The following is a 25966-nucleotide window of genomic DNA, read 5'->3' on the forward strand; positions in this document are numbered from 1 at the left end:
CGCTATTCAGAGAAATCGCAGATTGAGCGATTATCAAATGACTGCTCATGCGTAGCATTCGCATTGCACATGCGCAAGCGGTAATAGCAACAGAAAATGCTACATATCGGAATCACAATGTAGATGCTGTTCGACTGACAGAAAGCTGGTGTTTCTGGGCAGAAACCTGACGTTTTCTGGGTATGTCAGAAAAAATGCAGTCATGCCCAGGTGTTTTGGGGGAGGGTCTCTGATGTCTGAGCAGACCACTACCAGCTCATCTCAGTCGCAGATTAGTGGCAGCCTCAGACCTTCTCACATTTGTTCAGACGGCAAAGTTTCTTCGATGTTCCGGTAATTGAGTATGCATCTGAGAGGGGACAGCTTCTGCGATGCATTCGCAATTTAGCATGGGACGTTTTTTCTTCCTGTCAAGGCATCGCCTTTCTACTCACAGACAACTACAATTTCTCCGACTAGCAATCCGTGCTGAATTAGGCCCAATGCTCACTTAGGTTTTCCTTTCAGCGCTACTCTCTTTAAAGGTACAAGAGTACAGTGGGGTTAACACTTTGTATGGCAGTTGCAAATGAGCGTGTTGTCTTAAAATATGCATTCATACAGTAGATAAGAAGCTCTTTTTCTCTCCTATGCATCACTTTTTTTTATAATAGCAGAGGTAGGTTATTTGCTTAGTCTGTTTTTGTACACAGTGATGCTAGCACCAAGGCCCTCATTCCGAGTTATTAGCTCGCTAGCTGCTTTTAGCAGCATTGCAAATGCTAGGCCGCCGCCCACTGGGAGTGTATCTTAGCTTAGCAGAATTGCGAACGAAAGATTAGCAGAACTGCTACTAAATAATTTGCAGCAGTTTCTGAGGAGTAGCTCCAGACTTACTCCTAGATTGCGATCAGCTCAGTCTGTTTAGTTCCTGGTTTGACGTCACAAACACGCCCAGCGTCCGGCCAGCCACTCCCCCGTTTCTCCAGCCACTCCTGCGTTTTTACCTGGCACGCCTATGTTTTTTAGCACACTCCCTGAAAACGGCCAGTTTCCGCCCAGAAACACCCACTTCCTGTCAATCACACTACGATCCCTCTAGCGATGAAAAAACGTTGGTTGGCCTTGTGTAAATCTACTAAGTTTTGTGTGAAAGTACTTAGCGCATGCGCGATGCGTACCATGCACATGCGCATTTTCTACCTAATCGCTGCGTTGCAAAAAACGGCAACGAACGAACAACTCGGAATGACCACCTAAGTCTACAATTTAACCATTGCATCCCCTCATCTGCTACTTGCTTAGTGGGTGGCAGCGCTGCAAATATCAAAAACACATAATTGTACTTTGAAAAATGTAAAACCCTACTTCCAGTGTTAATTTTGACAAGGATTTTAAATTTAGTTTTAGTCTTAGTCACTTTTTTTTGCTTTGCTTTAGCTAAGATTTAATCAGTGGGTCTCCGTTTTACATTTTTGGCTAATTTTGTCCTGAAATAAACTGTAGTTGAAGAATACTTTCAGTCAAATTTTTTGTTGACAAAATTGACACTGGGTTCCTCTGGAAAAGCCTTTTAAAGGCTGTCTCCTCTCCTTATCGCTAGTGGCTCATGCTGACTCCTCACCTTTTATAGCTATTAGTTCATGCTGACTCCTCCACATTTATAGCTAGTGGCTCAAGTTGACTCCTCCACTTTTTATATCTAGTGGCTCGTGCTGACTCCGCCCCTTTTTTAGCTAGTGGCTCATGCTGACTCCTCCACTTTTATAGCTAGTGGCTTGTGCTGACTCCTCCACTTTTAAAAGCAGTGGCTCATGCTGACTCCTCCCCTTTTATAGCTGCTGTCTCATGCTGACTCCACCTGCAGCTGTTCCAAGTATTTAAAGTCTGACAGGTGCCCACTAGGTTGTCATACATTTACACATACTGTATAAGGGACGTGCAGCCAATGGAGACAGGGGAGGCAGAGCCTCACCTGCCATGCTTCCTATCATACTCAGATTTATCACTATAAAAATAATTGGAATTACACAAAGCAGATATTTATAACTTATAAGCATCTTCTTTGCATTAATGCAATCATTTCTATTGATAAAACCGACCAGAGTTGCAGGGCTTCCTTCAACTGTAGAGAGAGAGACAGAAATGAGGCACCAGGAGATCAGCCTCATCTCTCACACTGTCAGGGACTGCCTGTACAATGGGGTGGGGCTACAAAGCGGCCAGTCATACTGCTTAGAATAGAGAAATGGGAGGCATGCCTTACAGTGGGGGAGTGCTTGAGCTCTGATGGTCACCTTGGATTGGTCATGTGACCAATCCAAAAAGTGCAAGAAGACCGCAGCTGAGCAGCGTGGCAGGGGAGGAGGTAAATGGGGACCCGAAGTGCCAGCAGCAGCCACCCGTGCACAGTGACTGGGGTGAGTAGCAGCCAGTACCTAGTCTCTATATGTGTGTGTGAGAGTAACATTTGTAGTTAGTGTGGGGACAGGACTGTGTGTGTGTGTGTGTGTGTGTGTGGCATCTGTAGTGAGTGTGGGGACAGGAGTGTGTGTGTGTGTGTATGTGGCATCTGTAGTGAGTGTGGGGACAGGACTCTGTGTGTGTCATCTGTAGTGAGTGTGGGGACAGGTTTGTGTCATCTGTAGTGAGTGTGGAGACAGGAGTGTGTCTATCATCTGTAGTGAGTGCGGGGACAGTACTCTGTGTGTGAGGCATCTGTAGTGAGTGCGAGGACAGGACTCTGTGTGTGTGGCATCTGTAGTCAGGGCCATCTTTTTGTATGGGCTCAATGGGCACTTGCCCAAGGGCCCCAGGTATAATAGGGCCATAGGCTGATAGCTGAGGGTCCCTTCTTTCCAGGGGTACCAGATGTTTGAAAATCGGCCCTAGGGAACCAGAGAAATCCGACTTCAGAGAAGTGGTCCCCATCCAAGCCTATTAATTGCTCTTCCCAGCCAGATCTCTCGGGCTCTGTCTAACTTAGCATTTTTCTGAGAGTATATTCCAAAAGCTGGGACTCTCCACTTTTGGTGAACACTGGGAGATTATCTCTACTATGCTTAGAACCAGAGATATCAGCCTTCAAGCAGCTGGTCCCTGATCCAGCACCACATAATATGCAGTTTTATATATTCATTGGTGGATTGCTCTGGCTCCTGAACTCTGATCCCCAAGTCCCCAGTATCTCCTGAAAGGTGAAACTCTCTAATTTTTGTCCCATTTAAAGCTAAGAAATCTTTTTCCAGGAACTTGAGATATCTGCAGTCAAGCAAGCCGCCCTCTCACCAGAAAATGATGAATATTAAGCCCACAGCACTATCGACCCCTCCCCTATTAAACATTCCACACCACCCTGGAAGTCATGTACCGGGGCCCCTTTATTCAATACAATGCCCACTTCTACAGTTTAGTGTTCTCCCTCCCGCCCCATCTGTGCAGTAAAGAAGTAATTAGCAGAAATTACTGCTCCAGATCCTACATGCTGAGTGGAAGATAGAACACCCACTACCGCCCGCAGGACATCAAAGCTGCCATTGATAGCACCCCCCACCCTTACTGTTGGAGGATGGGTAGGGGCCTCAGTGCATTGCTGTGCCCAGGGGCCCACACTGCTGTTAAGATGGCCCTGTCTGTAGTGATTGCGGGGACAGGATTCTGTGTATGTGTGTGTGTCACCTGTAGTGAGTGTGGGGACAGGTGTGTTATCTGTAGTGAGTGTGGGGACAAGTGTGTGTGTGTGTGTGTGTGTGGCATCTGTAATGAGTGCGGGGACAGGACTATGTGTAAGTGGCTACAGTAGTGAGACATTGTGTACAGATATGTTCCTGCTCTCCCTCCCAAACTGCTGCTGACTGTATCACTGATGACTGTATTGTCCTGTGTAACCTGCTGCACCAGGCCAGCGGTGTTCTGCAGGTAATGGGGCAATGGGGGGAACCTCACACAGATGTTAGTATCCATCAGTTTATGCACAACACTATGGTGATGGCTGTGACCTGGCTATTACTATATGTATGTTCTCCCTGTGTTTGCACTGATGTAGTGCAGGGACATAAGCGTTAAATTGTGTAGGGGGGGAAGACAGGCTCCCGGCACTGAGACCCACCACCATTTGTGCCTCCCCAGCCTCTGACCTCACCGCACGTCACTGTACGGGTGGTCTTCAGTATACCGGCGCCGGGATCCCTACAGCCGGCATACCGACACTTATTCTCCCTCGTGGGGGTCCACGACCCCCCTGGAGGGAGAATAAAATAGTGTGGCGCGCGTAGCGCGCAACCGTGCCCGTAGCGTGGCGAGCGCAGTGAGCCCGCAAGGGGCTCATTTGCGCTCGCCACACTGTCGGTAAGCTGGCAGTCGGGCTCCCGGCGCCGGTATGCTGGTCGCCGGGAGCCCGACCGCCGGCATATCGTAGTGAACCCCACTGTACTATATAATAAACAAATATTAAAATATTGCTATACTCTCAGTTAAGCAGAACATACTATAATATAACATTTAAAGTAAAGATATGCGGCGAGCACTTTTCATGTTTTGTGTTTTGGTTTTGGTTCTAATTCCACGTTCGTGTTTTGGTTTTGGCTTGTTTTTGCCAAAACCACCCTTTCGTGTTTTGGTTTTGGATCTGGATGATTTTTGAAAAAAACATAAAACAGCTAAAATCACAGAATTTGGGGGTAATTTTGCTCCTACGGTATTATTAACCTCAATAACAGTCATTGCCACTCATTTCCAGTCTATTATGAACACCTCACACCTCACAATATTGTTTTTAGGCCAAAAGGTTGCACCGAGGTTGCTGGATGACTAAGCTAAGCGACACAAGTGGACAACACAAACACATGGCCCATCTAGAAGTGGCACTGCAGTGTCAGACAGGAGGGCAGATATAAAAAAAGGCCCCAAACAGCACATCATGCAAAGAAGAAAAAGAATTGCAATGAGGTAGTTGTATGACTAAGTCAAGCGACACAAACAATAAGCCCATCTAGGAGTGGCACTGCAGTGGCAGACAGGAGGGCAGATATATATAAAAAAAGCCCCAAACAGCACATCATGCAAAGAAGAAAAAGAATTGCAATGAGGTAGTTGTATGACTAAACCAAGCGACACAAACAATTGGCCCATCTAGGCGTGGCACTGCAGTGGCAGGCAGGAGGGCAGATATAAAAAAAGGCCCCAAACAACACATCATGCAGAGAAGAAAAAGAATTGCAATGAGGTAGTTGTATGAATAAGCCAAGCGACACAAACAATTGGCCCATCTAGGCGTGGCACTGCAGAGACAGACAGGAGGGCAGATATCAAAAAAAGGCCACTAACAGCACATGATGCAAAAAAGAAAAAAGGTGCACCGAGGTTGCTGTAGGCCTAAGCTAAGCGACACAACCACCTGGCCCATCTAGTAGTGTTACGCAGTGGCTGAATGTCGAGAGTGGGCCGCAATTATTCGGTCCACTGACAGCATCTCCAGCACACTACAGTCACTTGAAAAAAAAATCTGCAATTGGTGGACTTATACAGCAGTACCCCAGGACTAATACAGCAGTACCCCTGGACTCATACGGCAGTGTCACACAGGATGGCACTTTTCAAAAACTAGGCCCCAAACAGCACCTCATGCAAAGATGTCGAAGAGGTGCAATGAGGTAGCTGTATGACTAAGCCAAGCAACACAAACAATTACCACTGGAATTATACGTCCAAATCACTGGAATTAATTGGCAAGATCACTGGAATTAATAATTATAAATCACTGAAATTAATTGGTAAAATCACTGTAATTAAACGTCCAAATCACTGGAATGAAATGGAAAGATCACTGTAATTAATAATTATAAATCTCTGGAATTAATTGACAAGCTCACTGTAATTAATAATTATAAATCACTGTAATTAATTGGTAAAATCACTGGAATTATACATCCAAATCACTGGAATTAAATGGCAAAATCTCGCTATCGCCTGCCTAGTGAAGTGGAATCTAGATGGGATTTGTTACCGGGGACACAATACCTCCATCAATTGTCTAAATCCCACTGCACTTATGGCGGATACCGGACGCACGTCTAACACCGACATAAGTGTCAAGGCCTCAGTTATGAGGGCTTCCATCGTCATGTGAAGCTGAACCACTAGTCATGAACATAGGCCAGGGTCTCAGCCGTTCCTTGCCACTCCGTGTCGTAAATGGCATATTGGCAAGTTTATGTTTCTCCTCAGACGATTTCAATTTCTTTTTTTGGTTCTTTTTACTGAACTTTGGCTTTTTGGATTTTACATGCCCTCTACTATCACATTGGGCATCGGCCTTGGCAGACGACGTTGATGGCATTTCATCGTCTATGTTATGGCTGGTGGCAGCAGCTTCAGCACTAGGAGGAAGTGGTTCTTTTTGATCGTTCCCTATTTTATCCTCAAAATTTTTGTTCTCCATTATTTTTGGGGAGATATATGAGACAATATGCGGCACAGGAATGACTGGAATGACTGATGGACAGGACACTAACACTGGTCTGATGCAGCACAACACAACAACACTGTAAGGGACTTGTGGTTGTTGTTATAATTATTATACGGCAGCAGTGGACATATAGCAGCAGTGTATACCACTATGACTGCCTCATCACTGGAATGACTGATGAGACAGGACACTACCACTGGTCTGATGCATCACAAACACAGCAACACTGTAAGGGACTTGTGGTTGTTGTTATAATTATTATACGTCAGCAGTGGACATATAGCAGCCGCATATATCGTCACTGGAATGACTGATAAGACAGGACACTACCACTAGTCTGATGCAGCACAACACAACAACACTGTAAGGGTCTTGTGGTTGTTGTTACAATTATTATACGGCAGCAGTGGACATATAGCAGCAGTGTATACCACTATGACTGCCTCGTCACTGGAATGACTGATGAGACAGGACACTACCACTGGTCTGATGCAGCACAAACACAGCAACACTGTAAGGGACTTGTGGTTGTTGTTATAATTATTATACGGCAGCAGTGGACATATAGCAGCAGCATATATCGTCACTGGAATGACTGATGAGACAGGACACTACCGCTGGTCTGATGCAGCACAACACAACAACAGTTTATACAGCTACACTGGATATATGGCAGCAGAGAACACCAACACTGTGACTGGCTGGACTGATGCAGCACAATACACTGACTACACTGGACTGAACAGCACAACACAGCACCACTTTATACAGCTACACTGGCAGGAGAGGACACCAACACTGTGACTGGCTGGACTGATGCAGCACAATACACTGACTACACTGGACTGGACTGAGCAGCACAATACAGCACAAGACTTTGCACCCTACTTTCCCGCCCTCACACAGACATTGGAGATACGTCCTCTCACTACACTCTCCGAGACTGGAGTGAAAATGGCCGCAACGCGCAGCTCCTTATATGGAATCCAAATCCCGCGAGAATCCGACAGCGGGATGATGACGTTTTGCAGCGTTCGGGTTTCCGAGTCAGGCGGGATAACCAGAGCCGGGCTCGGAACCGAACTCGGTAGGCAAAGTCCGGTAGGGTTCGGTTCTCTGAGAACCGAACCCGCTCATCTCTAATTTAAAGTCACTTCTGAATTTCTATTACAAAGAGGCCTTTTTCATACCTTGTTTGGGCTAGGTATCACAAGTGAAAATACTAAAACATATTGCTCACAATAAAGATACCGTACATGTTATAAAACATTATTTTTTCTATGTTTCCATGTTTATGGCATTCTTACCTCTTATACTGCAAACAAAAGTGCTGTTGTATATAGAATTATTTAAGTGCTTTTTGTTCACAACCCATTTTGAAAATGCAAATATAATTTCTCTATGCAGTCTTCAATGACTAAAGCTTATGCTGCCCTTGAATTTGAAATTTATTAGAGGGAATGTGTGTTTATAATTTACCTGAACATTAATAAACTTAACAATATTAAGTGTTGACCTTGGTACAACAAGCAAGAAGAACATGCATTATGGAAACGAAAGCATTATACAGCAGCATAAGCCTATTTTTATAAGCACGTCTCAGATTCCAAACATTATGGAAACACAAAAAGACATAAAAAGACACATGAAAATGAGAAAGTGGAACTGTTGATAAGGATTTGATTAATACTGCGTGGAACAATATTTATTAGAACATGCTTTGTATATAAGCATTGTATGGTACATTATTTATCTCAATATATTTTTACTATATATTTTCCTGTCATAGCAGATACAAAATACAGTATAATTTATAGGCCTTAGAGATTGACCGCTTACTCATTGCTGAAAAAGTATGCAGTTATTACAAAATTATAGCATACTGTGTGGAAGAGCAAAGAAATGTATTTCACAACATGAAATCTTTCTTAATTAATAATGTCACATACTAGACCCTTCTATAAAAATCCACTTATTCCATTTTTATTACATGATTGTTAAAGTATGAATGATAATGTGTCTTATGACTTGTTTAAACTACTAATTTCATGTATATTACCTGCCTGAGGTGACAACTGAAATATGAGACTTTTTCCTCTATTATACAAGTCAATATAAATTAAATATTGTAATATAGACTATAAAATATAATGATTGATGACCTGATTATGATATCTATTATCAAGATACAAAGCAGTAATTCAGAGTTTTCAGAATGAAAATTAGATTTTTTTCAAATTGACTTTTCTATAGTATGTTGCTCCCAGAAAATGATGTTGCCTCAGTATTGGCTATTTATTAGAGATGAGCGCCTGAAATTTTTCGGGTTTTGTGTTTTGGTTTTGGGTTCGGTTCCGCGGCCGTGTTTTGGGTTCGAACGCGTTTTGGCAAAACCTCACCGAATTTTTTTTGTCGGATTCGGGTGTGTTTTGGATTCGGGTGTTTTTTTCAAAAAACACTAAAAAACAGCTTAAATCATAGAATTTGGGGGTCATTTTGATCCCAAAGTATTATTAACCTCAAAAACCATAATTTACACTCATTTTCAGTCTATTCTGAATACCTCACACCTCACAATATTATTTTTAGTCCTAAAATTTGCACCGAGGTCGCAGTGTGAGTAAGATAAGCGACCCTAGTGGCCGACACAAACACCGGGCCCATCTAGGAGTGGCACTGCAGTGTCACGCAGGATGTCCCTTCCAAAAAACCCTCCCCAAACAGCACATGACACAAAGAAAAAAAGAGGCGCAATGAGGTAGCTGTGTGAGTAAGATTAGCGACCCTAGTGGCCGACACAAACACCGGGCCCATCTAGGAGTGGCACTGCAGTGTCACGCAGGATGGCCCTTCCAAAAAACCCTCCCCAAACAGCACATGACGCAAAGAAAAAAAGAGGCGCAATGAGGTAGCTGTGTGAGTAAGATTAGCGACCCTAGTGGCCGACACAAACACCGGGCCCATCTAGGAGTGGCACTGCAGTGTCACGCAGGATGTCCCTTCCAAAAAACCCTCCCCAAACAGCACATGACGCAAAGAAAAAAAGAGGCGCAATGAGGTAGCTGTGTGAGTAAGATTAGCGACCCTAGTGGCCGACACAAACACCGGGCCCATCTAGGAGTGGCACTGCAGTGTCACGCAGGATGTCCCTTCCAAAAAACCCTCCCCAAACAGCACATGACGCAAAGAAAAAAAGAGGCGCAATGAGGTAGCTGACTGTGTGAGTAAGATTAGCGACCCTAGTGGCCGACACAAACACCGGGCCCATCTAGGAGTGGCACTGCAGTGTCACGCAGGATGTCCCTTCCAAAAAACCCTCCCCAATCAGCACATGATGCAAAGAAAAAGAAAAGAAAAAAGAGGTGCAAGATGGAATTGTCCTTGGGCCCTCCCACCCACCCTTATGTTGTATAAACAAAACAGGACATGCACACTTTAACCAACCCATCATTTCAGTGACAGGGTCTGCCACACGACTGTGACTGATATGACGGGTTGGTTTGGACCCCCCCAAAAAAAGAAGCAATTAATCTCTCCTTGCACAAACTGGCTCTACAGAGGCAAGATGTCCACCTCATCTTCACCCTCCGATATATCACCGTGTACATCCCCCTCCTCACAGATTATCAATTCGTCCCCACTGGAATCCACCATCTCAGCTCCCTGTGTACTTTGTGGAGGCAATTGCTGCTGGTCAATGTCTCCGCGGAGGAATTGATTATAATTCATTTTAATGAACATCATCTTCTCCACATTTTCTGGATGTAACCTCGTACGCCGATTGCTGACAAGGTGAGCGGCGGCACTAAACACTCTTTCGGAGTACACACTTGTGGGAGGGCAACTTAGGTAGAATAAAGCCAGTTTGTGCAAGGGCCTCCAAATTGCCTCTTTTTCCTGCCAGTATAAGTACGGACTGTGTGACGTGCCTACTTGGATGCGGTCACTCATATAATCCTCCACCATTCTATCAATGTTGAGAGAATCATATGCAGTGACAGTAGACGACATGTCCGTAATCGTTGTCAGGTCCTTCAGTCCGGACCAGATGTCAGCATCAGCAGTCGCTCCAGACTGCCCTGCATCACCGCCAGCGGGTGGGCTCGGAATTCTGAGCCTTTTCCTCGCACCCCCAGTTGCGGGAGAATGTGAAGGAGGAGATGTTGACAGGTCGCGTTCCGCTTGACTTGACAATTTTGTCACCAGCAGGTCTTTCAACCCCAGCAGACCTGTGTCTGCCGGAAAGAGAGATCCAAGGTAGGCTTTAAATCTAGGATCGAGCACGGTGGCCAAAATGTAGTGCTCTGATTTCAACAGATTGACCACCCGTGAATCCTTGTTAAGCGAATTAAGGGCTGCATCCACAAGTCCCACATGCCTAGCGGAATCGCTCCCTTTTAGCTCCTTCTTCAATGCCTCCAGCTTCTTCTGCAAAAGCCTGATGAGGGGAATGACCTGACTCAGGCTGGCAGTGTCTGAACTGACTTCACGTGTGGCAAGTTCAAAGGGCATCAGAACCTTGCACAACGTTGAAATCATTCTCCACTGCACTTGAGACAGGTGCATTCCACCTACTATATCGTGCTCAATTGTATAGGCTTGAATGGCCTTTTGCTGCTCCTCCAACCTCTGAAGCATATAGAGGGTTGAATTCCACCTCGTTACCACTTCTTGCTTCAGATGATGGCAGGGCAGGTTCAGTAGTTTTTGGTGGTGCTCCAGTCTTCTGTACGTGGTGCCTGTACGCCGAAAGTGTCCCGCAATTTTTCTGGCCACCGACAGCATCTCTTGCACGCCCCTGTCGTTTTTTAAAAAATTCTGCACCACCAAATTCAAGGTATGTGCAAAACATGGGACGTGCTGGAATTTGCCCATATTTAATGCACACACAATATTGCTGGCGTTGTCCGATGCCACAAATCCACAGGAGAGTCCAATTGGGGTAAGCCATTCCGCGATGATCTTCCTCAGTTGCCGTAAGAGGTTTTCAGCTGTGTGCGTATTCTGGAAAGCGGTGATACAAAGCGTAGCCTGCCTAGGAAAGAGTTGGCGTTTGCGAGATGCTGCTACTGGTGCCGCCGCTGCTGTTCTTGCGGCGGGAGTCCATACATCTACCCAGTGGGCTGTCACAGTCATATAGTCCTGACCCTGCCCTGCTCCACTTGTCCACATGTCCGTGGTTAAGTGGACATTGGGTACAACTGCATTTTTTAGGACACTGGTGAGTCTTTTTCTGATGTCCGTGTACATTCTCGGTATCGCCTGCCTAGAGAAGTGGAACCTAGATGGTATTTGGTAACGGGGGCACACTGCCTCAATAAATTGTCTAGTTCCCTGTGAACTAACGGCGGATACCGGACGCACGTCTAACACCAACATAGTTGTCAAGGACTCAGTTATCCGCTTTGCAGTAGGATGACTGCTGTGATATTTCATCTTCCTCGCAAAGGACTGTTGAACAGTCAATTGCTTACTGGAAGTAGTACAAGTGGGCTTACGACTTCCCCTCTGGGATGACCATCGACTCCCAGCGGCAACAACAGCAGCGCCAGCAGCAGTAGGCGTTACACGCAAGGATGCATCGGAGGAATCCCAGGCAGGAGAGGACTCGTCAGAATTGCCAGTGACATGGCCTGCAGGACTATTGGCATTCCTGGGGAAGGAGGAAATTGACACTGAGGGAGTTGGTGGGGTGGTTTGCGTGAGCTTGGTTACAAGAGGAAGGGATTTACTGGTCAGTGGACTGCTTCCGCTGTCACCCAAAGTTTTTGAACTTGTCACTGACTTATTATGAATGCGCTGCAGGTGACGTATAAGGGAGGATGTTCCGAGGTGGTTAACGTCCTTACCCCTACTTATTACAGCTTGACAAAGGGAACACACGGCTTGACACCTGTTGTCCGCATTTCTGGTGAAATACCTCCACACCGAAGAGCTGATTTTTTTGGTATTTTCACCTGGCATGTCAACGGCCATATTCCTCCCACGGACAACAGGTGTCTCCCCGGGTGCCTGACTTAAACAAACCACCTCACCATCAGAATCCTCCTGGTCAATTTCCTCCCCAGCGCCAGCAACACCCATATCCTCCTCATCCTGGTGTACTTCAACACTGACATCTTCAATCTGACTATCAGGAACTGGACTGCGGGTGCTCCTTCCAGCACTTGCAGGGGGCGTGCAAATGGTGGAAGGCGCATGCTCTTCACGTCCAGTGTTGGGAAGGTCAGGCATCGCAACCGACACAATTGGACTCTCCTTGTGGATTTGGGATTTCAAAGAACGCACAGTTCTTTGCGGTGCTTTTGCCAGCTTGAGTCTTTTCAGTTTTCTAGCGAGAGGCTGAGTGCTTCCATCCTCATGTGAAGCTGAACCACTAGCCATGAACATAGGCCAGGGCCTCAGCCGTTCCTTGCCACTCCGTGTGGTAAATGGCATATTGGCAAGTTTACGCTTCTCCTCCGACAATTTTATTTTAGGTTTTGGAGTCCTTTTTTTACTGATATTTGGTGTTTTGGTTTTGACATGCTCTGTACTATGCCATTGGGCATCGGCCTTGGCAGACGACGTTGCTGGCATTTCATCGTCTCGGCCATGACTAGTGGCAGCAGCTTCAGCACGAGGTGGAAGTGGATCTTGATCTTTCCCTAATTTTGGAACCTCAACATTTTTGTTCTCCATATTTTAATAGGCACAACTAAAAGGCACCTCAGGTAAACAATGGAGATGGATGGATTGGATACTAGTATACAATTATGGACGGGCTGCCGAGTGCCGACACAGAGGTAGCCACAGCCGTGAACTACCGCACTGTACTGTGTCTGCTGCTAATATATAGACTGGTTGATAAAGAGATAGTATACTCGTAACTAGTATGTATGTATAAAGAAAGAAAAAAAAACCACGGTTAGGTGGTATATACAATTATGGACGGGCTGCCGAGTGCCGACACAGAGGTAGCCACAGCCGTGAACTACCGCACTGTACTGTGTCTGCTGCTAATATATAAACTGGTTGATAAAGAGATAGTATACTCGTAACTAGTATGTATGTATAAAGAAAGAAAAAAAAACCACGGTTAGGTGGTATATACAATTATGGACGGGCTGCCGAGTGCCGACACAGAGGTAGCCACAGCCGTGAACTACCGCACTGTACTGTGTCTGCTGCTAATATATAGACTGGTTGATAAAGAGATAGTATACTCGTAACTAGTATGTATGTATAAAGAAAGAAAAAAAAACCACGGTTAGGTGGTATATACAATTATGGACGGGCTGCCAAGTGCCGACACAGAGGTAGCCACAGCCGTGAACTACCGCACTGTACTGTGTCTGCTGCTAATATATAGACTGGTTGATAAAGAGATAGTATACTCGTAACTAGTATGTATGTATAAAGAAAGAAAAAAAAACCACGGTTAGGTGGTATATACAATTATGGACGGGCTGCCGAGTGCCGACACAGAGGTAGCCACAGCCGTGAACTACCGCACTGTACTGTGTCTGCTGCTAATATATAGACTGGTTGATAAAGAGATAGTATACTCGTAACTAGTATGTATGTATAAAGAAAGAAAAAAAAACCACGGTTAGGTGGTATATACAATTATGGACGGGCTGCCGAGTGCCGACACAGAGGTAGCCACAGCCGTGAACTACCGCACTGGACTGTGTCTGCTGCTAATATATAGACTGGTTGATAAAGAGATAGTATACTCGTAACTAGTATGTATGTATAAAGAAAGAAAAAAAAACCACGGTTAGGTGGTATATACAATTATGGACGGGCTGCCGAGTGCCGACACAGAGGTAGCCACAGCCGTGAACTACCGCACTGTACTGTGTCTGCTGCTAATATATAGACTGGTTGATAAAGAGATAGTATACTCGTAACTAGTATGTATGTATAAAGAAAGAAAAAAAAAACCACGGTTAGGTGGTATATACAATTATGGACGGGCTGCCGAGTGCCGACACAGAGGTAGCCACAGCCGTGAACTACCGCACTGTACTGTGTCTGCTGCTAATATATAGACTGGTTGATAAAGAGATAGTATACTCGTAACTAGTATGTATGTATAAAGAAAGAAAAAAAAACCACGGTTAGGTGGTATATACAATTATGGACGGGCTGCCGAGTGCCGACACAGAGGTAGCCACAGCAGTGAACTACCGCACTGTACTGTGTCTGCTGCTAATATATAGACTGGTTGATAAAGAGATAGTATACTCGTAACTAGTATGTATGTATAAAGAAAGAAAACAAAACCACGGTTAGGTGGTATATACAATTATGGACGGGCTGCCGAGTGCCGACACAGAGGTAGCCACAGCCGTGAACTACCGCACTGTACTGTGTCTGCTGCTAATATATAGACTGGTTGATAAAGAGATAGTATACTCGTAACTAGTATGTATGTATAAAGAAAGAAAAAAAAACCACGGTTAGGTGGTATATACAATTATGGACGGGCTGCCGAGTGCCGACACAGAGGTAGCCACAGCCGTGAACTACCGCACTGTACTGTGTCTGCTGCTAATATAGACTGGTTGATAAAGAGATAGTATACTCGTAACTAGTATGTATGTATAAAGAAAGAAAAAAAAACCACGGTTAGGTGGTATATACAATTATGGACGGGCTGCCGAGTGCCGACACAGAGGTAGCCACAGCCGTGAACTACCGCACTGTACTGTGTCTGCTGCTAATATAGACTGGTTGATAAAGAGATAGTATACTACTAATATTATATATACTGGTGGTCAGGTCACTGGTCACTAGTCACACTGGCAGTGGCACTCCTGCAGCAAAAGTGTGCACTGTTTTAATATAATATTATGTACTCCTGGCTCCTGCTATAACCTATAACTGGCACTGCAGTAGTGCTCCCCAGTCTCCCCCACAATTATAAGCTGTGTGAGCTGAGCAGTCAGACAGATATATAATATATATAGATGATGCAGCACACTGGCCTGAGCCTGAGCAGTGCACACAGATATGGTATGTGACTGACTGAGTCACTGTGTGTATCGCTTTTTTCAGGCAGAGAACGGATATATTAAATAAACTGCACTGTGTGTCTGGTGGTCACTCACTATATAATATATTATGTACTCCTGGCTCCTGCTATAACCTATAACTGGCACTGCAGTAGTGCTCCCCAGTCTCCCCCACAATTATAAGCTGTGTGAGCTGAGCAGTCAGACAGATAATCAGATATATATAATATTATATATAGATAATAGATGATGCAGCACACTGGCCTGAGCCTGAGCAGTGCACACAGATATGGTATGTGACTGAGTCACTGTGTGCTGTGTATCGCTTTTTTCAGGCAGAGAACGGATTATAAATAAAACTGGTGGTCACTATCAGCAAAACTCTGCACTGTACTGAGTACTCCTAATGCTCCCCAAAATTAGTAAATCAAGTGTCTCTCTAATCTATTCTAAACGGAGAGGACGCCAGCCACGTCCTCTCCCTATCAATCTCAATGCACGTGTGAAAATGGCGGCGACGCGCGGCTCCTTATATAGAATCCGAGTCTCGCGATAGAATCCGAGCCTCGCGAGAATCCGACAGCGTCATGATGACGTTCGGGCGCGCTCGGGTTAACCGAGCAAGGCGGGAAGATCCGAGTCGCTCGGACCCGTGAAAAAAAACATGAAGTTCGTGCGGGTTCGGATTCAGAGAAACCGAACCCGCTCATCTCTACTATTTATCTTCTGTATTGTAAGTAGTAGAGTTGAGCAACATTTTCCAAATTAGTAAGCAAAATATTACAGATTTTCCACATATGGCCTTATTGAGATATGATTGGATGTTCAGTACTTTGCGCATGTGCCGGACCGAAACTGCGCATGTGCAGTACAGTTCTATAATGTCAGATGCAGATCAGCAGAAGACTGTCAGTGATTGAGTGGAAGTGACGAGGCCAGTATCTCTGTCAGAAGACATTCATTGACTGGCCTCTTTGTTGGGTCTGGAGCGGCCAGCATGGGTCACACAGTCAGCGGATGGTGTCGCAGATGATCCGATGCTGTGTCCTTCCTTCTATTTCTTCTGCTTCCATATTTGCAGTAGTGATAGCCACTTCACCACACCTAAATCAGGCCAATTTTGCCACCGGACTTTGGCCTTATGTTCTACCAGTTGACAGTCCTTGTCCTGAAATGCACATTTACAATTGGCATTCAATACAATGGCAAAGAATAATTGGACATTTTTTTGATGCTATCTATGTTCTCTGGTTCTCACCTAACCTGTTCTCCCTTTTGCTATAGTTATGGTACTGTACTGTACTTCTCGGATTTTATCTTGGTCATTTAGGGGCCGATTTATCACCATCTGCATCTGAGGATGCGGATATGTGGTGATAAAATCACCCACACTCGCAATGCTATTATTGATGACATCGCATGGATGTATCAATAATTACATGCAGGGACAGAGCTTGTGAGAAAACTCTGTCCCTTTGATGCCTTTCCACAGCACTATCTGAGTATTTTTTCGTAAAAAATATCCCAGTTATGTTCTTTGCATGCGCCGTCGCCTGACATTGCCGATGCTGCTGCCACCGCCACAACCCTCCCCCCGATCACTGATCATATTCATGAGCAGTGATCGGTGCTCCAATGTGTGCTGACGGTCCTCGGGGCTTCCCCAGAAGAACGCAATCCGCAATGAGCCCTGTGATTATGCCAGCTGAAGTGTAATTATCGCAGGGCTTACTGCGGTATTCTTTTACTTTCATGTATTAGTAAATTTGGTCAGATCGCAATTCCCATTATAAGCATGGGAAATGCGATCTTGCTTACTTAAAAAAATGCTAAAGGGTTTGGAGCAGTATTTCATGAAAACTGTTTTAATAGCCCTTTAATACATTCAGGTGAAACTAAAATAATGTGAAAAAGGTTATTTTAGTAAAAAAAAAAATGTTAATAAGTTTCCCCCTTATGGGCCCTACACGCTTTGCAATCTGCCACCGAGCTGCCCGATGGCGGATACGGCCGACGGGTGACCCAGTGGTGGGGGGGCAGTGATGGGAGGAGTGAAGTTTCTTAATTCCCCCTGTCACCCGGCTCCATAGCAGTGCAGGCAAATATGGACTGCATGCACAAGCGACGGGGCACCAGCGATGAACGAGCGCGGGGCCACGCATCGTTCATCGCTGGTGCCTCCACACTGAAAATTATGAATGGTATCTCGTTCATTAATGAACGAGATCATTCATATCTTTCAGTATTATCGTCCAGTGTGTAGGGTCCATTAGTCATTCATCCTGGATCCTCTAACATTTGTTGTATGCGGTATTCCCATATTCTATTACTATGTTTTTAGATAATACTGGGCAACATCTCCATACCCTTCCAGTAGGTGGTGACTATGGGCCTACTTGGTTGATCGCGGCAGCAAATTTGTTAGCAGTTGGGCAAAACCATGTGCATTGCAGGGGGGAGGGGATATAACATGTGCAGAGAGAGTTACATTTGGGTGGGGTGTGTTCAAACTGAAATCTAAATTGCAGTGTAAAAATAAAGCAGCCAGTATTTACCCTGCACAGAAACAATATAAACCACCCAAATCTAACTCACTCTGCACATATTATATCTGCCCCCCTGCAGTGCACATGGTTTTGCCCAACTGCTAACAACTGCTGCGATCAACTCTGAATTACCCCCTATGCTCTTTAAAGTTACCAGTGCATTTTATTCCCAAACAACATGATGCTAAACTTGTACATGTTACTGCAAGTGAGGTGATAAATGCCAAGGAGATCAGTATTAGTGCAGTGCCTGCACTACCCGCTCAGCAAGGTCTGCAATGCAGGGAGGCGCTGTGCAGGATAGGCGCTCTCCATGCATTAAAGACCTTGCTGATGTGCGATATTGCTGCCCTTTGCCGCTGCGCCTGTGTGACAGGCAGCGGCGCCGTCAGTGGCGGAACTTCACTGGGGCCCACTGACAGTGTGCTGTTGCCTATGGCTGCCGAAGGAGGTGGTCTGGCCGCAGGAGAGGCATGGTCCCTTGCCCTCCGCCTCCCTCCCCTCTCCTCCTGGCTCTTCTCCTCCACACTGCTGTCATCACCATCTAGCTCCTGCGCAAAACCTAACAGCCTGGCCATCTCTTCCCTTCCGGTGCAGCTTGCTGCGGGTCCGGAGCATCAGCGCCAAGGCTCTCCGTGAGGTCAGCATGGAGTACCAGGCAGCTGCTACCCGGGAGCAGGTTAAAAGGGAGGCCTGACACGTTGTTACTGGGGGCAGGGCTACTGCAGTTTTTCCGATTTTCCTCCCCTGCTCAGTGCCTCCTGTTGTATGTTATGTTCAGTTCTTATTGCTGTGCAATGTACTCACAGCAAACAACCACTGCAGTCATTCTAAAATATTGTCCTGCTGCAGCGGAACTACAAGCCGCAGCATGCCATGCCAAGCTCAGTCTGCCCATCTTTGAATGAAATACAATATAGAGTTTGTGTGTATACAATTTTCAAACTGTTAGCACAAGCTAAAGTGGTCCGGAACTATCTGTCCACCCACCTCGCTTGGCCACAGCAACATCACAGGCACTGCCCGAACCTCCTCATCCATCTAGCATGCAGCCGTGCGGGCAATAATGTCCAAACCCCCTGTAGTCTGTAATGCTGAACACCCCCACTTCTCCAGTATGCAGCCGCTGGCAGTAGTGCCCAAACACCCCCATCCCCGTAGCTGCAGGAGGGATCCACCAAGTAACCAGCCGGGTGATATGGTGTTTCCTCCTGACTCATGTAAATGAGCGTGGGGGGTGAGAGGGCAGCACGCAGGGAGTGGTGGGCATTATGTGTGTAAGGGGTGCTACTACTGTAGTGGGCATTATGTGTGTAAGGGGCGCTACTACTGCGGTGGGCATTATGTGTGTTAGGAGCACTTTCTGTGGAATAAGGGGTACTATTGTGTGGTGTAATGTGAATGACGGACACTATTGTGCGTTGTAATGTGAACTGGTACTATTCGGTGGTCACGCCCCTTCCCTTTGAAGCCACACCCCTATATTTTTGCTGCGCGCATCTGTCCCTTTGATAACTATGTGGGGGAGAGCGCAAATTCATTGTTTGCAGGAGGGCGCCGAACACCCTAGCACCAGCCCTGTATTAGTGGTTACTGAATTTTGCAGGAAACTTTTTGCAGGAGTGGATTGCAACAGGTGGAATACTGTATAGCAGCAGTGGAATAAGTAATGATGCTTATAATCAGGAATGTAGACAGTAAGACTAAAATACTGAATAAAAGGTGATCCGCACTGATGCTGCCAAATCCCCCAGCTGCTGCAAGTGGAGGGTGTTAACCTAAGAAAAAATATTTACTATCCCTCAAATGCAGATACAGCGCTATGGGTGATATACCTTATATCAATATAAAAATTGTTAAATAAACCTATGGTGCAGCTCGTTAACCAGGTTGGTTTTGCCCTGTAAATGATTGCTGTTTTAAAAATGGGCAGACTTGCACAAAATTCCAGCAACTCCAGAACTTGGAGACTATTACATTTAACTGCAAGGCTTGATACTGTTCCCTAAAAGTGTGATATACAGTATAGACACATTTTTGCCTACAGTTCTAATTTTCACTGCATAGCCACTATATTTAACATCCTGAAGGCCCTTTACCTATCAAAAAAATGATAAGACTTGCCTGAAATTGAAGTTATTTTAGACTGAAGCAGATATGGTTAGCATCTATTGAGGTGCATACCCTAACTTGTCCCTATTTTTTTCTTTATTGAGAATGGTGGCTGGTAGCTAAAACATATGCAGGTACCTAAAGTTTCTATAACCATCTGAGGCTGGAAATAGGTTTGACTTAACTACACTGGTAAAGTATGAAAATAATTATATAAGCACTTGGGATTTTTACAAACAGAAATATTTCTGTACTTTAAACTTGACTAGGAATAGCTTGAATACTTTTTTTATTTTTTATTTACCAGACCGTAAAATCTGAGTGATTTACTATCACAGAGAACTTCCCTGTTCAGTCAATTGTTAAGTAATGTAGCCTAAGAAAGTCTGATAATAATTGAATAATTGAAGCAGAGGAAAAGAAATAGCAATATTAAAATTCAGCAAACATAACAATCTTTGTTCATGATCAATACAGTTTACCATTCGTTCCACACTTTATTTTTTCTTGTTCTACCCTTTTTTATGTTGTGCATACTTTTTATGATTCATAAAATGCTTTAAATAGCTGCAGAGCTTTGATTCATAAATTGATTATATTTAAATCAACATTTTTATAAATATATATATATATATATTTTTTTTTTTTTATTTGCTTTTTGTACATTTAAGCAAATGATGGCATAAACCCTGGCAGGTTTATAGAAGTAACCTATAAAATGAAAGTCCTTCATCTGTAAATTTAAAACACTACTATTTAATATAACATGCTGCATATTTGCAGTAGTTAGGTCAAAAGTTACTGAAATGTGTCGTTAAGAAGAATTTATGTAATCAGCATTATAACCCAAAATACTCAAAGAACTCTCAACTGAACTCATAATTCAGCCCAAGGTTGTTTTCTTTACTGTGGCATGTTTTACCAAGCTAAAATTCAATGTAAAGGTTCATCATAAAACTGTATTGATAGCATATTAAAATTTCAGCCATGATATTATTGAATAATATACTGTATAAGCCTGTAACTTGTATCATGCTTAAGAATTATTAGAACCAAAAGTAGTATTCAAGTTGCAGCTCTTTGCAAAAATAGGGAAAAGAGTGGAGAAAATGTAACTGATTCTGATGTCATTATATTTACATAGTGTACACTATTAATCAGTTTTGTAACTGTGTGGGCTATCAGGGAATGGGCTAGATCGACACCGGCTCTGGATGCTAGATGTTGGTCTATGACGTACAATTATTGTCACACCTATTGTGTCATGGATGTGTTTGTCCATGTAACCGGACAAGGAGTTATAGCTGGAATGTCTAAGAGGATTGGATGGAAACTAGAGGATCTATTGTAGGACTGTCTCGCTATCTGGATGATAGACAGTGTCAAGTTAGACAGTCAATAGATAGACACCATATGTTAGACATACATTAGGTCCACAGGGTCAAAAGGTTGACATGAAAAAGGTCAACAGTACAAAAGGTCGACAGGGTCTAAAGGTAGACAGGGTCAAAAGGTTGACATGAAAATGGTTGACATAAAAAATATACACTTTTTTTTTTTTTTTTTAACATGTTTTTGGACTTTTTCATACCTTCTCTATCCTTGTTGGCATAGAGTTGGTTATAAACCTTGTGGCAAGAAATGTGAACCACAGAGCCCGAAGCGTGGCGAGTGAAGCAAGCCCCGCAAGGGGATGCCTTACTACAATTGGGGGTCCCATGACAAAACTATCAACACAAACCCCAAAAATGGCAAAAAATGTATATCTACCTTTTTTTACGTCAACTTTTTACATGTCGACCTTTTGACCCTGTCTACCTATTGACCCTGTCGACCTTTTGTACTGTCTACTTTTGTCATGTCTACCTTTTGAACCTGTCGACCTTTTGACCCTGTTGACCTTTTGACTGCCTAACATGTGGTGTCTATCTATTAACTGGCTAACTAGACACTGTCTATTATAGCACACCCATAATAGTAAATCCCATTTTAACAAAAACACCTGCAATTAAGAGCAATTAAGAGTAGGAAGACTTGCTGATAAAACCCTATCAATCTCAGATCTGCTGCGTAGCATTTGTAGACAGTACCCTTATTATTTTTATTATTACCAGTTATTTATAAAGAGCACACATATTCCGCAGCACTTTACAGAGAACATTTGCCCATTCACATCAGTCCGTGCCCCGGTGGAGCTTACAATCCATATTCCCTATCACATGTACACACAGACACATTCACACTAGGGTTAATTTTGTTGGTAGCCAATTAACCTACCATTATATTTTCTTGCACATCACCTTTGAAGAACGGAATGACTGAGATAGGAATGGAGAGGGTTAAACATTCATAGGCTGGGGATGACACTCTGGGGACATGTGATCAGACATCCATTAGGGATACAGGTTGGCGGGATCTAGCTGGTTGATATTGCTGGGGAAAAGGAGGAGCTTCCTCTTTTTCTGGTACTTTGGCAGGGGTGAGTCCTGTACTGTTCCACTGTCATTTCTGCTGGTTTATGTGGATTCAAAAGCACTAGGTGCATATTATTGCTCTTATCTGTTCTGTGTTGTAGTTCAGCACTCCTTGTTTGTTTTATATAGCTTGCCTTCTGCTGCTACTGCTCCCTCCCGCTCCATGGTGCCTCCTCACTCCCGGCGTTTCCTCCATGTCCCAGCTCGCTACAGCGCTGGCTCTGCTTCCGGCCTGGCTGCGGCCCGTGATTCCTCCCTGCTGTCCTCCCCCGCTTTGCCCGCTGCTCCCACGCCCGCGTTATCTCAGGCGAGTGTTGTGGTTGCGGCCACGGCTTCCCCAGCCTCTGCACCCACTCCCGGCCTTGCTGGGGTGAGCGGGGTGTGGCGGGGGAGGCTGGAAGCGGGGTGTGGACGGACGGGGGTGGCGTCCGGGCAGGCGACTGCAGCTGATCGGGCCCTGGCTTTGACTGCAGTGGGCGGGAAGGCTCGGCGCGGGCATCCTGCGGCTGTGGACCATCAGGCTGGCACCTCACCGCATGGTGCTGGGAGGCCTGGTTCTCGTGTTACTAGGGTCCAGGACTGCGGGACTCAGCAGGCGTGGCGGTAGAATGGGCAGTGTCAGTGGGCATGCTAGGGCATCTGCTGCTGCTGTCAGAGCTGTCCAGGGGGGTGTTGGGGCCGCGAGTGACAACGGCCATGTTGGTGTGCGGTGGCCTGGAACTGCCGGCGCTGCTGAACACGGTTCCTCCCATGGCTCCCGTGACGCTGGGGCCATGATGTCCACTCCGGTTGCTGCACCCTCTGCCTCTGGACAAGCAGGCAGGGGCCGTAGGGGCGCTAGCACGGTTTCTAGTGACCTGGTGGGCACTTCGGCGGGTCCGTCTCCTGCAGCTTTTGACCCTTCCCAGTTGTCACCTGCCTTTTCTTCTATGGCGGCTGCCCTGGCTCCTTTCATGTCGGCCATGTCGCCTAGCTCGGACAGTCCTGTCTGTAGGGGGTGGGGTACTGGGGATGCTGTGGGGGTGCTGCTCCTGCGGTCTCCCAGTTTCGAAGGACTGGTAGGGGCAGAAGGTCGTTCATGCCCCTTTGGTTTGTGGTGCAGGTGCTTGAGCTCCGCTGGCTTTGGCGGACGTGTCCTTGTCTCCCGGCTCCGGTGATCCGGGTCGGATTTCCTTTGTTTTACAGATCCGGAGGAGGTTTTGAGTGTGAGTCAGGACAGCGGGCGTCTTGGGTCGGTCAGCTGGAAGCATCAGGTGAGGGGTTCGGTGAGTCCATCCTGGTTCTGTTGCACGCTTCTTCCTCTTCCGGCTCTCGGGCTGGCTCCTCTTCCTCATCCTCCTATTCTCTCGGTTCTTCTATCAGCAGCACAGCGCGAGCCCGTAAGCGTGCGGCTAAGTATGCAAAGAAGGAGGCAGGTAAGTGCAAACACAGCGCTAAGCGCAAGAGGGCGGCTGAGCTTTCCCGCAGGAAAGGAAACGGTGTGACCTGCCTGGTGTCGTCCATTGTGACTACATGGCCATGTTGCGAGGGTTGCACAAGAGCTGCCGTAAGAAGATTCAAACTTTGTTGATATGTTCACATTGACGGACGAGGCTAAGATGGAGTTTAAAGCCGCCATGGCAAGAGGGGGTGTTGGTGTTGAGGATTTTAAATCGTATGATGCTTGGTTGGCTGGGTTCTGCGTCTTCACAACCTGTTATTTGGAGGATCATCCTGGTGAATATATCAACATAATCTGCTACATACACTTGATTCACGACATGCATTGCAGGTATCCGGGTGTTGCCTGGTGGGTCTATGACCAGGGCCGAAACTAGGATTTTCGTCACCCGGGGCAAGGCAGTAATTTGGCACTCCCCCCAAAAAAAATAAAAAATAAATAAAAAATAAATAAACACACAAAACAATAAAACAAATCCTATCTGACTAAAATAATCAGATTATCAAAAGTTTTGAAAAAAGGGGATACTACTGGACAATATCCCCTTTGTGCCTCAAATGCCCTGTGCGTCACATGCCTTGTCAGCGTGTTCAATTACATGCTCCTCTGTGTGTCCCCATACTGTACATTGCACTATATCATAACACTTCATCAATGCACTACATTCCCCTATCGACTGCACTACATCACTATGTATACTAAATCCCCTACACGCTGACCTACGTCACTACACTACATGCCCCTATGCACTGCGCTACATACACTATATGCCACATTACATAACTACGCTACATCCCCTTAATTGCTACACCACATAAGTGCACTACATGCCCCTATATACTGCAATACATTACTACACTACATACCCTATATGGTACACTACATCACTGCACTACACCACCCTATAAGCTACATCAAATCCCCCCATCTGGGAGGCAAAGCGGAGGCTGATACTGCTAACTGGGAGCACAGTGTGCTTCTATAGCTTGTACGGTGCACCGCACGCTAGTCACATCACTGCATGGCAAAGAAGAGAGTTTAAGACAGAAGCCGACATAGGAGAGATCCCAGGTACTGGAGCTCACCCGCACAGCATTGGGAGCCAGCTGCGGGCAGACAGGTGGATCAGATACATTGCCCTGGGAGCTGTCTCACTGGAGCAGCACAGCACTGCCAGTAAAAAAACCCTGCTCCTCTGTAACTCCTTGGCGCCCACTCAAATCCTGCACCCAGGGCCCATGCCCCCTTAGTCCCCCCTAGTTACAGCCCTGCTATGACTACCAGTTTAGGCGCAAGCAGGATTGTTTGAGGATCATGGACTTCAGTTGTAAGGATGATGAGGTGTGGGTGGAGGTTTCCAGGGCCCAACAGGGCGCTGGGGAGGGCCCACGGCCTCCTGTGGGCCCTGTTCCGGTTGCCCCCGGGGGTCTCAGAGCTTCGGGGTGGCTCAGCAAGCACAGCGATTTGGGGTGCCTAGTCGGTCACTGGGGCCAGGACAGGCTAAAGGCAAATGCTTTGCCTTTTTGTAACGCCATGTGTCCTATTGGACAATGTTGTAGTTTTTGCACACCTCTGCTTGCGTTGTGGCAGTGCCCACCTGGCCTCCAGCTGCTTTCGTGGTGGGTGCTCTGCACCGAGAGCGGGCAATCCCGTTCCTGCCAAGCCTGCTGCCGCGGCTTCATCTAGGTGGGGCTCAGGAGGTAACAGAAAAATACAGTCTCACTTTCTGCGCTACAAATGTCCCCTTGTTTTAAACGGTCCTCACAGCGATGTCATATTGTACATGAAAAAGAAACAAAAAATACAATAGTTTAATCTTGTATGAGCATAAAAGTTCTTTCCACTGTGTTAAGGGAGAACTAGGTGATGACCACACAGGAGAGGCTGCATATCGGTGTGAAACACACTGTTAAATCTTGACAAAGACGCCGCAGAGCGTCGAAACG

The sequence above is a fragment of the Pseudophryne corroboree genome, chromosome 5 (genome assembly GCF_028390025.1).
Source record: "Pseudophryne corroboree isolate aPseCor3 chromosome 5, aPseCor3.hap2, whole genome shotgun sequence".
In the NCBI taxonomy this organism is placed as follows: domain Eukaryota; kingdom Metazoa; phylum Chordata; class Amphibia; order Anura; family Myobatrachidae; genus Pseudophryne; species Pseudophryne corroboree.